Source organism: Citrus clementina, unplaced genomic scaffold, assembly GCF_000493195.1.
Source record: "Citrus clementina cultivar Clemenules unplaced genomic scaffold, Citrus_clementina_v1.0 scaffold_5, whole genome shotgun sequence".
Classification (NCBI taxonomy): domain Eukaryota; kingdom Viridiplantae; phylum Streptophyta; class Magnoliopsida; order Sapindales; family Rutaceae; genus Citrus; species Citrus x clementina.
In genome coordinates, this window is record NW_006262201.1 from 3,451,594 (window position 1) to 3,464,407 (window position 12,814).

At 31.1% G+C, this 12,814-nt stretch overlaps 1 long non-coding RNA gene across 1 annotated transcript; it reads left to right on the top strand.

The window, feature by feature from the left end:
• Positions 1-2,165, top strand: LOC112098492. Its single transcript, XR_002905587.1, has 3 exons — positions 1-604; positions 1,347-1,560; positions 1,968-2,165. It is a non-coding gene; the product is annotated as an uncharacterized LOC112098492 (long non-coding RNA).
• The last annotated feature ends 10,649 nt before the right edge of the window (positions 2,166-12,814 follow it).

Below are 12,814 nucleotides of genomic sequence, written 5' to 3' on the forward strand. Positions count from 1 at the left end.
TCTCCTCCCCCCCCCGGAACATTGAACCAGAAAATCCTCATCTTTCTCCCTCTCCATCCCCACATTCTTCCTCGCTCTCGCTCTTGCTCACTCTCGCGCTCCTGCTCACGCTCATGTTCCCGCTCCCGCTCCCGCTCCCGCTCTCACTCTCGCTCTCGTGTTAAACACGTTCTCAGATGAATCAGAAATTATATCAAAAAAGAAATTGCAAAACAAAACCCAAGCCTAATCTCCTTATCCCGATCGAAATTCACATCTCTTTCTCTGTCATAGTTCTTCAACCACGATTCGTCACAGCTGTCTCCCTCTCCATCACGGTTCTTCAACCAGAATCGACTGCTGTCGTGTCTCGGCTTCTCTCGATTGGTGGTGGTGGTGGTGCTGCTGCTACAATTTCTCTCTTAAGGATCGACTGCTGCTGTTGCATCTCTCTTTAGGAATAACTTGTGATGCTGCTACTGATGCGTCCATGCTCTGTCTCGGCTGGTGGTGGTGGTGTTGCTGCGTCTCTGCTTTGTCTCGACTGGTGCTGCTGCTCTCTCTCTCAAGTTGCTCCTATAAAGAGATCGGAGCATATATGTTGAGAATCGACATTGGCTCATTGGTATTATTCTTCTATTTGGGTAAATTTTGAGTAATTATTATTTATTTTGTGCATGTGATGTTGGAAAGTTCGTAGTTTATGTGGAGTATCTAGACTTTGCTACTTGGGTTCTCTGTAATGAGCTCCCCCCGCCCCAAAACCTCTCTTTAGTTTTTTTCTTCTATCTATGAATGCTTTAGAGTAGACTGTATGTGAGTAATATTTTGTCTTATTTGAATGCTTAAGCTCTCTTTCATTGTTGCAAACTTTTTTGGCTTTTGTGAAGAGATGTTTTGAGTAATTCTTATAAGGAAGAACGCTTAAGCTCTCTTTCATTTTTGCAAACTTTTATTGCAGTGTGAGAGGAGATGTTTTGAATAGTTCAATATACGGACTTGTGCAACTCAGGGAGTGTCTATAGTCAGTTTTTAACCCAAGCTTTCATAGTATTTTGTTTGTGTCCTTGTTAGAATTTTTATCATGCAATGATAGATAAGGTCAGAGTTATGGAGGAGTGTGGGACTAATTTTTTTTTTTTTAAGGGGGTTTTCCAACATGCTTTTGTTTCCCTTTCATTACTGAATCCTTGAAATTTAGTTTAATGTCTTTCATTTTCTTGCACATCTCTGGAGCAGTGATGGCAAAATGTTTTTGAGTATTGGGACCGCGCTACATTATTTCTTGTATTTTTTATCTGCACCTATTTGAATATTTGAACTGCTATTTTTTACAGCTTTTTATTCTTACATATTTTGTGCTGCAGTTTTAGGGGAAGTTTTGGTATTCTCTCAGTAATTCTGGGAGATTGCCTTGTGGCGCGTTAGGATAAGGCTTTTGAAGTCATAGATCTGTCCGCTTCGCTCTCAAACTGTCCATCAAGTGCGAGTTTAGTACCAACAAAGTAAAGTTCAAGCTCCGGGTCGGATTTGGCAGCGGACTTAATGCTGAGGCACAAGAATCTTATTTAGGCAGGAGAGGTAATATATAAAATAAAATTCACTCACCAATAATTTGATTTTGATTTAATTTGATTTTGATTGAGAAACTTATCCACGAAAGCCCTTTGTGAGTGCTTGGAACTTGCATCATCGCCTGCCTGTAATTGGAATTCTTACTTGTCTCTGCATTTTAAGGAACAGGAAAAGAAAAGTAGTTTAAGAGAAATAATAAGAGTGGAAATGGCAATGTCGTCCATGAAGAAGAAATGTTTCATTTTTGCTTTGGTTTTGTATCTTATTATGGATGCGAGATTTGGTGGTGGTGTCTTTGTTGCTGAGTTATGAGAAAGCAAGTTACATTCGTGGGTTCAGTAAATATTTTGGCAAGATTTTTTATACTTCTAGTTATGGGATTTGGTTTTTGCTTTCTTGTTTGTGTCTTACAGTTGGAATAGCTGGAAATTATTCGGAGGGGGCAGAATCTGTTGGATGATGAACTTTGCTGCGGCTTTGTTGCAATTTTGTTGGCTGCAGAATTTTAGGGTTGGCTTTAGTAAATATAGGTTGATATTTGCAAGGCATCTTTTATACGGCTTATGTAAAAAAAATTTCTTTTTCCATTTACATTGCTGGGTTTCGTTGTAGTTGCTGAGCAAGTGATAGAACACATTCAATTTTATACAACAATTATAAGTATTGACCATGAGGCAGGATACTGGAAAATTGTTGTGTTATTACCCCTCAATGGTAAAATGATTGCAATTGATATGGTGATCACAATTGATGACTTTTGAATGAAACCATATGTTTTAATTATTTATTTATCCTGTTATTTATTTTAATAAAGCTTAGTTTATTTCATTTGCATGGATGTTTATTTCACAAGATACTTATTTGAAAAATGTCAAAAAAAAATGTTATACTGCTAAAAAATAAATACGTTGTTAATAAGCTGTGCTGAGCTTTTACTTTAAAACTACTTACCTTTCTTCCTTTTTTTATTTGTCGTAAATTTATGCAATATATCAATCCACTTTTTTTTTCGGAGATGGTACTTGTAATAAGGTTGGATGATACACTTGGTGTAATGTACTAGATTTTGGTGGATTTTTAGGATGATATGTAGAAAATATTATGTTTGACGTAGGAATAGTTAATTTGATTTATTTTCATTAAATTGTGTTTCCTATAATTAGTTAAAATAAATTGATTAAATTGATTTAGCGGATGGGAAAATAAGCCTATAAATTTGTGTGGGAATTAATAGAATTAAAAATGGTTGCAAGGTTATTTATAGTGGAGATTTTGGCTATAAAAAGCGCCAGTGGAACATAAGAGCTCTTCCGAATTTATTTGTGAGGCCACTTATTGCAACCATTAGTATTTTACTCATTTTAGTTTTTTTTTAATCAAACTTAATAGTTAAGTCATATTTTGCTTTAGCACACTTATATATTCAATTGTACTTTTCTTTAATAAAAAGCGAGTGCTATATTTCAAAGATTAAAATTAAATATAAGACACTAAGAGGCTTTGATAGTTCTCCGACCAAACGAAAGATTTAAAACACTTAAAAGCAAATTCGGATTGGAATATTATTATTTTGTTGGTTACCTTTATTCATAATACAAATACTTCGAAAGTGATTATATTTATAAAAAATTAGATGAAAAATGTTTACAAAATAATATTATTGAATGTTTAAAACGAACACTTGTAGTATAAGGTATGACTATTGAAAGATTAAAATCAGTGCACGAAATTAAAGTGACCAGAAGCTTACAAGCCGTAAACGGCTTGCCGGTTTGACTTGAACCGGAAATCCGGTTATGTTCCAGCAAGTCCTTCACTCGAATCCGGTTTTCCGGATATCACAAACCGGCTTGCCGGTTGGATCCAGAAGATAGCACGTTAAAACCGGCTTACCGGTTTCCTTAACCGGTTGGCCGAATGAATCCAGAATGCTGCCAAAGTGCAGCTCGAATCCGGATTTCCGGATTTACAGAACCGGCTATCCGGTTAAATCCAGTGAAGGCCATACGCGAATCCGGTTTTCCGGATTGATAATCCGGTTATCCGAATATTGACCCGAGAGCAACCAAAGAAAATGCGGCTCACCGATTTGAACAATCCGGTTATCCGGAATTTGTCCCGAGAGAAATCAATAAGAAAAACGGTTTTCCGGATGAGAAGAAGTGGTATACCGGTTTAGACTTGGGAAATCTTTTTGTCTCTAATTGGGTAAGCTCTTATACTTGTATTACACACACCATTTTATTTTTGGCCTTTTAAAATTGCTTAATTTTAAATCATTTTGAGATTTAAAACCTTTCAATAAGCCATTTAGGGTGCGTTTGGCACACTATATTGTATTATGCTGTATTGTATTATTTTAATGCTGGTATATTGTATTATGTTGTATTGCGTTAGCATTGTATTATAACAATATTGTAGAATGTTTGATTAATTAAATTAAATAATTAAAAAATAATATATATTAATACTTAGAAAAATAATAAATATAGAAATCTTAAAATTTGTATTATAATTATGATAAAAATTTTTATAAAATTTAATATTATATGTAAATAATAAATTTAGATTATAATTAATATTATAATTGTTAATATAAATTAATAAATTATTATTCAATAATATTAAATTATATTTTAATTTACAATATATTATTATTTTTACATTTTAATATATTAATAAATTTTTAATTTAATATAAATAATTATAAATATTGAAATTTGCATAAATTTAAATAATATTAATTTTAAAATTAATATTAATGTAAATAATATTATAATATTAATATATTATTTTTATATGAATCATTAATAAATAAAATAATATTATCATATAATTTATTTTTATATTTTATTCATTATATTAGTATTTAATAATAAAATAATTTATTTTTATAATATTTTAATAAAATAAATTTGCCTCAATTGAGGCAAAAAGCTTCCGCATTACGCAAACCCGAGGTTCCCTTGGGTTTGCGTAATGCGACCCCATGCCTTATTATGCTGTATTATAATGCAGTATAATGAGGTCTCAAATTTTACCAAACAACTTCTTGGTAATAAATTAATGTGAATAGTGGTATAATACCACACAATCCCATGCACTAAATGCGCCCCTAATGCATGAAATATAAAATCATAAAATTACAAGTATATCAAGCTATCTAATTCATGAAGCATAAATTCATATAATAACAAACATATCAAGCCATGTAGTAAAACATAAATCAAGATGCAACATTCATCATTCCAACAAACATTAAACAACAAACATTAAACATTTTACTTAAAATATGCAACAGCGAACATAAAATATGAGTACCTCCATAACAGTGAACATACAACGTCAAACATGAAACGTAGAACAGCAAACATGAAACGTGGAACGTAAACATGAAACGGGGGCAAAAAAGAAAAATTTCGGGGTATTTGAAAAATCAGTACATGAAACATTGCACAACCAACATGAAACATATCACTTAAAATATGCAACAACAAACATAAAATATGAGTCCCTCCGTAACATGGAACATGAAACATAAAACATGAAACGTAGAACAACAAACATGAAACAGAGAACGTAAACATGAAACGGGGGCAAAAAAGAAAAATTTCGGGGTATTTAAAAAATCAGTACATGAAACATTGCACAACCAACATGAAACATATCACTTAAAATATGCAACAACGAACATAAAATATGAGTCCCTCCGTAACAGTGAACATGAAACATAAAACATGAAACATAGAACATCAAACATGAAACATAGAACGTAAACATGAAACGGGTGCAAAAAAAAAAATTCCGGGGTATTTGAAAAATCAGTACATGAAACATTGCACAACCAACATGAAACATATCACTTAAAATATGCAACAACGAACATAAAATATGAGTCCCTCCGTAACAGTGAACATGAAACATAAAACATGAAACATAAAACATGAAACATAGAACATCAAACATGAAACATAGAACGTAAACATGAAACGGGTGCAAAAAAAAAAAATTCCGGGGTATTTGAAAAATCAGTACATGAAACATTGCACAACCAACATGAAACATATCACTTAAAATATGCAACAACGAACATAAAATATGAGTCCCTCCGTAACAGTGAACATGAAACATAAAACATGAAACATAGAACATCAAACATGAAACATAGAACGTAAACATGAAACGGGTGCAAAAAAAAAATTGCGGGGTATTTGAAAAATCAGTACATGAAACATTGCACAACCAACATGAAACATATCACTTAAAATATGCAACAACGAACATAAAATATGAGTCCCTCCGTAACAGTGAACATGAAACATAAAACATGAAACATAGAACATCAAACATGAAACATAGAACGTAAACATGAAACGGGTGCAAAAAAAAAAATTCCGGGGTATTTGAAAAATCAGTACATGAAACATTGCACAACCAACATGAAACATATCACTTAAAATATGCAACAACAAACATAAAATATGAGTCCCTCCGTAACAGTGAACATGAAACATAAAACATGAAACATAGAACATCAAACATGAAATATAGAACGTAAACATGAAACGGGTGCAAAAAAAAAAATTTTGGGGTATTTGAAAAATCAGTACATGAAACATAAAACATAAAATATGAAACTTAAAATGTTAAACATGAGATAAATTTCATAGAAAATGAATAAAATTTTTGTCTTTTTGTTAACACACATTTTATTTTATTTTTTAAAATATTTATAATAAAAAATATTTTTTTCATTTTTACTTTACTTGTCATTTTTTACTTATTATTATTATTATTTTTTAAATATTATTCGTTTTAAATATTTTTTATTTTAATTTATTTAAATAAAAAAAACATATTAATGGCAGCAACCGGCTGTAAAACCGGTTGCTGCCAGTCAAAAAAGTTGTTTGGCTGCCAGATGGCAGCCAAACAACAAAGGGGTCAATAAATTGACCCCCTCTATGATACAGGGACTTTGAGTCCCTGTATCATAGCCGTGTCCAAAAAGGGTTCACTCATTTCCCTCACTCTTTCTATGGTAGCAATTTTTTTATTTGAGATTTTAAAATGCGAAAAAAATTTAATAAAATTTTAAAATTGGAGAATTTTAAAAACTTGCAACTTAAAATACTTAAATCACATAGTTTATATATTTTTTTAAATATTTCTACATTTTAAAATTTTAAATTGGAACATTTTTATTTCTTATGAAAGCCTTGTGTTGTAAGCAACAACAAGAATAACAAAAGCCTTCAATATTAAATTGACGTGTCCAAATGTGTGGCAAAGTAATCGACACCATAGAGACTGAACAAAGAAATTTTGAGATCACAGCAATTGCCATGAAGACTTTGAATCTGTGATTTCATGTCAGCAAAATATGCAAAGCTCTAGATCAATAGAGCCAACTGAAATGCACACTAACTCATCAGGTGTGTTTTGAACTAAGTTTTATTTTTGCCTTGAACATAATTAACTTCAACAAGTAACGGAATTAGAAAAACAAAGACTGTGTGGTATGATGCCGATGATGAGAAATTTTGCACACTGCGAAATCATCAAAATAAGCTATAAATTACTATGTAAAATTTGGGTTAAAGCTAAAAATCGTTGGCTTTAAAATATTTATTAGTTCAAAGTGGCCATTCGATCCATCCACTGTGATGGTCACATGGTTTCATGCTTTTCAAAATTGTTCATAACACTATTAATTTTCAAGAAAATTTGCAATAACGGTGAATGGAGGGGAAGGACGGTTTCCACTTCACACTATCAAACGACCGCCAATATTCATGGTTCATGAGCCGTTTAACTAAAATGTTCTCATAAAAACCTCAATGCTCTAACTAGCATTAATTGTTTTTTACTACACATATGTTTGAAATTCCATGCAGATGAACGTCAATGAAAATATCCCTTCTTTTTTTTTTCATTACTTGGACATTTTAACCCAATTTTTAATTTTTTTTCGATATATAAGGGCATTAATAAAATCCAAATTGTAGATAAAGTACTGTAATTAAATTTAACGAATTTTTTTTACTGATTTACTCTCTACACCTATCTTAAAACACATCTCTAAATCACAACCGAATTACTTATATCCTCCTAAAATCATGACAAGTGTATCATATCATAATCACATAATGATGATAATATATAAATCATGGAAGAACAAATCAATGGGAAGATAAATTTCAACCATAAAAGCATATTTTTCATATTAAATTTTCATTGCTATTTTTTTCCAAAAAAAAAAGAAAAAATCATCTTTGTAATTTTATGAACAATTTTAAAGTCTTCTGCTAAGCATAAAGATAAAATACAATCGACTAAAACCAAATAAAACATGAAGTCATTCGGCCAAGGTGTCTATACAAAATTACAACTGTATAATCTTAGATAATAAAACCCAAACATAGTAGTCAACACCTCTAGTTTTATTGTTTAGTTTTTCCAAGTCTCTCTTTTAGATCAAAAAAAAAAAAAAAAAGAAGAAAAAAGAAAAAAAGATCTTAAGTGAAAAAACAATATTGAAAACAAAAAAAAACAGATATGGATTTTAATAGGTTGTACGCGTATTTTTATCTATTTTAATCTGGTGTGTACGTTTAATTGGTTAATTATTGAAGGTGATCACTTAACCTTCATTCTTGATAAATTGCCAAGATGGCAATACTTCAGTAGTAGATTTTTTTAGATTAATTCTTTAATTAATCTAATATTTGGGGCCACACATGAAACAAATAAAATGTGTGTGCTATTATTTAATTAGCCAACAATTAAGTGATCTATTTAATGTTAATTAAATGGCAAAGGGTATAATTGTTGTGGGTTAAATAAATAGATACTAGAATTTTAATTATTACTTCTATGAGGGGCAGAAGTGATAATTAACACAAAATAACTGCTAGACAATTTTAATGCTAGTCAGTTTTCTTTTTATACGGTGGTTATGGTCCCCATTCTATCTCAATCTCTTTTCATTCACAAAATCCTCTCAGTGAGAATCCTTAACAAATGATAGAGACTAGTTTGGGATTCCATCACCAAGATTAAGAATTTTTTTCTAGTGCATAATAACAATGGATTTAGGTACGCTTCCGATTTGATGTTGCTCAGTAATTTAGTTTGGATTTAAATAACTTTCAAGAATTTTTTTTTCAAGCAGTATTAGAGTCTAATTCATGATTAGATTATTGAGATACAGTATTTGATTAATGGTAATATTCAAATCAATTTGCTAATCCATGAATAGATTAGCGAGAATAATTAAAAAAGTCGTATGTTAGTCTTTTGAAACACAAAACCGAAGCATGATTAACGAAACCGAAGCATGATCATTTACATCGAGTTTGCAGTGGCCATGTAATCTTGGTTTTAGTTTTCGATATTTAATATTTAGTTGAATTCAAATTTGGATTCAGTTGCAGTGGCCGTACGTCCATATCTCGGTTTCGATTTTAATAATAAATTTAAATTAAATTAAATCAATTTAATTTGAGTTTAAGTGGCCACGGTTTCGGTTTTAATGATAATATGTAATTCAAATCAATTAAATTAAATTTGAAGTGGCTTGTTTCAGTTTTGATATAATAATAATATCAATTTGCTTTGAATTTGAATTGGCCATGTTGTAATTGCGGTTTCGGTTTTAATAATTATTAAATCAATTTTATAATCTTTAAATTAAAATGCTTTAAATTAAATTAAGTTTACAGTACTTTGGTTCCGGATTTATAATCTTTAAATTAAAATGTTTTATAACATCTATGTTAATTATTTGTCTAACACTGAAAATATGCTGATTAAAGCGGGAAGTCACCAAAGTGATGTCTCTCGTGTAGATTAGTTTATTTGGGGTGTTAGATGTTTATGTTTGTGTTTGTGTAATTCCTGCAGATGTTAATCGACCCAAAGGAATGTTAATATTAGGCTTAATTGCGCACACACCTATGGTGGTAAATTTGTGACAATTATTAAGATAACTTAATGTGAGTAATATACTGATCCAAAGATAGGTTTATTACTTGACATGACTTATCGTCAAAATTTGATCATTACAACAAGAGTACCATTTACAGTTAGTATTATTGTCCAAAGACTTATTACTAATGTTGTACTAGGTATCTTGAATTGTTATAATTTGCTTTTAAATTTTTAAAGATTATTAATTGAGTTGTTTAATGTGAGCATTATTTTTTTTATATTTTATTTATTTTTAAAGATTATACACACCACATCGACGTTTGTGAACTGTTTCAACATTATATCTTCCCGCAAATCAATATAGTTATTCAAGTTATTGTTATATTGTAATGAATGGATATCACAGTCACCATTGTTCTATAACTGATTCAAGAACACCTAGTAGATATATTACATGAAGATTAAGAAATTAACTTCAAGGCATTAGAAGATAAGAAATTAAATCAATAATTATTAAGTTCCATAAACTCATTACCCAAAAAAAAGTGTCCATATGCATGACACGTTAAGATAAGACGTTCAGAGTTGATTTTTCACTGATCAAGCAGAAATGCGCGTAAATATGTTGTGGGGGATTAGAAACATGACAATTTAGAACAAAATATAGTATAGAATATGAACAATGCTCCAAGAAATAATACTTAACAACACTTAAATCTTCACCAAGCCACCTCATTGAAGCATGGCCCAAAAGTATTTTGAAGACTTTGTGCGATTGTTGGACATGCCGATCCACTGTGATTCTGCTAGCAAACCATTGATCGAACTCCTTAAATAGCCTTGGATCTTCCAGGCCCCTAAGTGGATTTATATCCACTCTCGTTCTTTCATCTATCTCATGGTCTATTATTTCGAGTATGGGTGGAGGCCTGCCGCTCCTTGATGGTTGTCGAAGGCAGCAAAAATAAATACCTACTCTAAATAAATTATGTATAGTGATTGAGTAGGGTCGTGTCCACAGAGATCGGTAATTATTTAAATCCTTTTAAAATATAAAATGAAAAATGGGGGAATTGTTGACAATGATAAAAATCAAATTAAAATAACAAGAACGCAAATTAAAATTGTAATTCAAATTGGAGAAAGCTCTGGTTGAAGGAATTAACTCAGCTTGATTCGACTACTGATCATTGATTCAAATATAAATTATTACTACTTATGAATAGACCAGTTATAGCTACTGAGACCCTCTAATAGCCAATCTCTCCTTAACTAGTCGATAACCAAGGTACGACTGTTGGTTATTTCCCTAATCAATAAACAACCCTAGATACGATCATAGGATTTAATCAATTGATAGCCTGAAAAATCAGAGAGACCTAAATCCTATTCAACAAACGCATACGATGGTTCATTTAAATTAGATTGTTTATTCTCATAACACAACTCACTGCTATGTTATTTGTTACAAACATTAAAATCTTCATACGATGAATCCTTTAATTGACAATAGATTAAGTTAATAATTAAATAGTGGCCAATTATCTAATTAACAAACATAATCATGACAATAATTCAGAGAATAAACAAATACCCAAAAAGTAATAAAACAATTAAAGCATAAGAAAGATCTCACAGTAGTGATGAATCAAAGCTTCATTAACCTTCAACCAGAATAATAGGTTTAGTTCTTCATAGAGAGAAGAGAAAAGTTTAGATTTAGGGTTTCTTTCTTTTCTAAAAAATCTCCCCTTTTTTACAATAGATTCCTCCCTTAAATACTCTCTCTCTCTTCTCCTCTAGAGTTCTATTTAAAATAAAATACTAATATCTGAAATATCAAATTTGTAATTACAAAAATAACCAAAAATACAAAACACGTTAAACTAAAAACTGCAGGTTCATAGTTGACAGCACGCGCCCACGCCTTATCAACAAAGTTCTTCTAACGCTTATAATTTCTCCAAGAGAACAATCATCCTTAAACATCATCTTGTAGCTCAATTTTATCACTAATAAATGGAATTGCACCTACAAAAGTAAAACACAAGTAAATCACTATTATTAAGTGCAAAACATCGATATTAAGAGAAGTAAACAATGCAAAACTAGTGCATAAATTGCACTCTAACACTCCTTACTCTCTTAAAAGAAGGAATTAAGTAAGGATTGTTAAAGACACAATGGTTTGTACGGATATCCAAATTTACTTATGCCAGGAGGTGCCTCCGTAAGGATCTGTACGTTGTCACCAGTACTTATGTCTCCATAGAAACTATATAACGACATGGGGTGTTATGACCACCAGCATCAATATACATTCCCTAGTCATTCGAGGCTTGTCAATTCACTAAGATGAACTTATTGAACTAATATAAAATTAAAAGCTAAAAACACAATTGTTGCATGTTAAACTTGCTCACCATATATGAGCATCAATTCAGAGAATCACAGTATCAGCGTTTGGATGAATCATCATTATACGTAGCCATAAACATTCAAATGACTGCTTCTATATATTGTAGTTGTTCTTTGTGCTCTGCCTCAAAATATGATTTCAGTTCAAAAATTGAATGATCAATCTTGTTTATCTGTTGAATGATATAATCATTACCGAACTTTGTCATCGACTATTACGATGAAACAAAAGAATAATGAGAGAGTGATAAAATCATTTACATATAAGGAAAGAAAATGATTTTTTAAATTAGAAAGTAACCTTTGAATCCTATGTGTCATCATAATCGTGTGTAGATTCGAGATGTTCATATGCAATAAGCTCATCCTCAATGAGATTCTGTTGCACTGGTATTGAACTTGTAGTGTCGCAATGTTCCTTTGTTTTCCTTGTAATGGGTGGTGCGTTGATTGAATGTTGATGCTGCACAAAGTAACTTTGAAAATGAGTAAATAAAAAGCCAAAAAATTTCAAGTTTCGATTATATTTTAAATCGTGCTATGATGTCCTAAAGGATACCCACGTTACGGGCCCAACTTGGGATATATGGCATGTAATCCTCCACACTCTTCTAATATTTTGTGGCTTTCTCCTATGCATTTGGCTTGACGATTTGTAAAATGTTTCCCTGCCATAAAAGAATCCTAAATTTTAAGTTATGTGATCATCTAGTATTTAGTAATGTGAAAAGTAGCTATATACATACGTACATATATATTACTTACAAGATGAGAATTATCGTTGAGATATGAATACACTTCTACAAAGTTTATTTTAGAAGAAGCAATAGTTTTCCATTGCACGATTTGGGAAATCTTCCTTTTAGTTTTCACTACCCACTCTAATGGCAGCCTTCCGATTGCCTAAAAA